Below are 3,645 nucleotides of genomic sequence, written 5' to 3'. Positions count from 1 at the left end.
ACAGAAGAAGACCGTCGATGACAAAAGCCGTTTCATGTGGTTGATCCTGCTGCAAGCGAAAAGTGAGGCGACAAAAGAAGACCGTTGATGACAAAAAAGGCGTTTCATGTGGCCAATTCTACTACGAGCGAAAAGTGACAAAAGCTGTTTCATGTGGCTGGCGACGCGACAGAAGAAAACCGTCGATGACAAAAAAGCTGTTTCATGTGGCTGATCCTGCTGTAAGTTAAAAGTGAGGGTTGATCCTACTGCAAGCGAAAAGTAAGGCGACAGAAGAAGACCGTTGATGACAAAAGCCGTTTCATGTGGCTGGCGACGCTACAGAAGAAGACCGTCGATGACAAAAAAGCCGTTTCATGTGGCTAGCGACAGAAGAAGACCGTCAATGACAAAAAAGTCATTTCATGTGGCTAGTGACAGACGAAGACTGTCAATGACAAAAGCTTTTTCATGTGGCTAATCCTGCTGCAAGCGAAAAATGAGGCGACAGAAGAAGACCGTCAATGATAAAAGTCGTTTCTTGTTGCTGATCCTGCTGTAAGCGAAAAGTGAGGCGACAGAAGAAGACCATCAATGACAAAAGCCGTTTCATGTGGCTGTTCCTACTGCAAGCGAAAAGTGAGGCGACAGAAGAAGATCGTCGATGACAATGGCTGATCCTGCTGCAAGCGAAAAGTGAGGCAATAGAATTAGACTGTCGATGACAAAAGCCAAGCTGTTTTGGCTGATCCTGCTGCAAGCGAAAAGTGAGGCGACAGAAGAAGACCGTCGATGACAAAAGCCGTTTCATGTGGCTGATCCTGCTGCAAGCGAAAAGTGAGGCAACAAAAGAAGACCGTCGATGACAAAAGCCGACAGAAGAAGATGCGAGTGTTGCGCACAGACCGAGGCAGATAATTTAGTGGATAATTTACCTCGGCGAGCTTCGATATAAGTATTGCGACAAGCTTGGCATACAGCAGCACCCAATGGCGCCCTACTCCCCAGCAGAACGGGGTGGTGAAGCACAAGGCAACATGAAGCCAGTGATACGTCATCTTCGAGTGTTCGGTTGCGTCGCATACATGAAGGACGCACATACCCACCTCGCCAAGCTTGATCCCAGGGGCGAGCTCACATGTCGGGCGACATCATCTATGATGAGGACCACCTTCTGGCAGTGGAACGACGTGATCGAGGCATACCAAAACCCAAATCAATTCACACGGTGCAGACCAAAAATCGATTGGTTGTCGCATGGTATACAACTGCACCCATTGGCGCCCTACTCCCCCCAGCAGAACGGGATGGTGAAGCACGAGGCCTGGTACAACAAGAAGCCAGCGGTACGTCATCTCTAAGTGTTCGGCTGCGTCGTATACATGAAGGACGCGCGTCCCCACCTCACCAAGCTTGATCCCAAGGGTGAGCTCACGTGTCGCACGACATCATCTATGACGAGGACCATCTTCTGGCAGTGGAACGACGTGACCGAGGCAGACCAAAACTCAAATCAATCCATGGTGCAGACCAAAAATCGAAAAATCGACATGCGGCGTGCAAGCTCAAATCAGAGTTCAATTGTTAGATAAAAAATCGAAAAATCGACTGACATACCTTCAAACAATAAGGATACGATAGGGTTTTAGGAGGAAAAGGAGATGTTAGATAAATAGGTTCCAGTAAAAGTGATCCCTAATTTTTATTGGTAGAGTGAAGTCCTAGAGTAGAAGTCCGTAATTTTGAGTTAACTATTTTGTAATAGAGTTTGAGTTAACTATTTTGTAGTAGGGTGGAAGACCCACGTTTTAGTTAACTATTTTTTTTAGGTATGTGGAAGCACTTAATTAAGTTTTCCCTATTTTTCTATTTTTAGATGTAATTTGTTATTTAAATATAGATGAGATAATCCCGTCTTCAGCACAAATGTTCTCTCTCCCTCCCTTCCCTTCATTTTCTTATTCGAAGAAGTTTTCTTCTGCCGTTTTTTTACCGATAAAAGCCAGTTAATTTCCTTATTTAGGTTTACACATTTAATTAGTTTATTAAATATCTTCCTTCACCATTTGACAAAAATGGATTACCCATTTTGTAGGCTGCCATTTCAAAAAAAATGTCACAGATTTAGTTGGCCAACAACATTTATACATAGTTAATTGTTTAAATAGGTGAATCTGTTGACAGGAAAAAATCACCTCATTTTAACCACAGTCAAAATTTCAGCAATTCTCTCTCTTATTTTACTGGCGTTTTATTTTCTTCCAACAACCTCTCGTCAACGATTTCCTCTCATCGAAAGAATGGATTACCCATTTTGTAGTTTGACAACACGCCATTTTGTAGTTTGACAACACGTCGAATGGATTACCCATTTTGAAAAATGGCGCACAGTCAAAATTTTAACAATTCTCTCTCTCTTATTTTACTACCATTTTATTTTCTTCCAACAACCTCTCGTCAACGATTTCCTCTCATCTAAAAGAAAGGATTTCCCTGGCCGATTATTGAAAAGCAACAAGTGGTATCACCCGGTTGAAGCCATCGATAGTATATCATTGCGGAGGAGCCAACTTTATCAATAGTCAAGTTGAATAGTTCAAGTGGTTAGAGCGTCGACCTAACAAAATACAGATTTTAAGTTCGAGTAGTTCGAGTAGAAGAAAATGCAAAGCGAGAAAGTAAACACATCTACGTTTTCCTACTGGCCAATAATCTATAATCTTTTTTTTTTTCATTTTCCACTTACCCAAATAGACATGGAAACAATTAATGAATTCACAACATTGCAGGGCAGAACAGGTCGTGCTAATTAAACAGATAGCCCAAAAACCAGACAAATCTTTCTCTCCTCTCTCCCAAGTCTAAACAACTCCTTGGTCGAATCCAAAGCTTCCTTCAACCATGCGAGGAGGGTTTAGGCTTTAACTGTTGAGTTTACATAAAATGGGATGGAAAAATGTAGGCCGGAGGGTTTAGGGTTTACGAAAATGGGGTGAGTGCAAAGGAAGAAGAATTGGGAAGGGAGAATAGGTTTTTTTAAAAACCAAATCCTTCCATTTTTTTTTTTTTTTCCTTCAAGTCTTTCATACCATAGTTTTTAAAATGCTATCATCAAAAGCTATCATTGAGTAAATTTCTTGTAGTAGTGGGTTTATAGATCACGAGTCTTATACTGAAAAGTAACTATTAACTATTAGAGCATGGTATTGAATTAATGGTTCTTTTTGTGTCATATCATTCATTTACTCTACTTGGCCAGCTAAAATCTTTGAGCTAAGGCATAAGTTCCTAAGTTCATCATAAAGGCATAAGTTCCTAAGGTAAACAACATAATCACACAACATATAACTTATTCATAATTTTTTTATTCAATTTTTTTTTTCGGTTCCTATTCTTCTTTCTCAGAAAAAAGGGACTTACTAAATAAGGGATTATTTCATTTCCTGATAGTTATTTATTTAATGGGTGGATAGGCGCATTCACCAAAGTTTCATTTATTCAATGACTAGAATTAAACGAGCATATATAGCTCGGAGACGTAGAACAAAAATTCGTTTATTTGCATCAAGTTTTCGGGCGTCGGGCAACGTTGAAAGCTTTTTCGCTATCACAATCTATTTCAACGAAGAAGTCACAAAATTTTGTTTTTGAGAAAAATCAACTAAA

The sequence above is a fragment of the Cucurbita moschata genome, unplaced genomic scaffold, assembly GCF_002738365.1.
Source record: "Cucurbita moschata cultivar Rifu unplaced genomic scaffold, Cmos_1.0 Cmo_Scf00012, whole genome shotgun sequence".
NCBI classification, from domain to species: domain Eukaryota; kingdom Viridiplantae; phylum Streptophyta; class Magnoliopsida; order Cucurbitales; family Cucurbitaceae; genus Cucurbita; species Cucurbita moschata.
The sequence above is the reverse complement of the archived record's forward strand: the minus strand, read 5'-3'. Positions refer to the sequence as shown.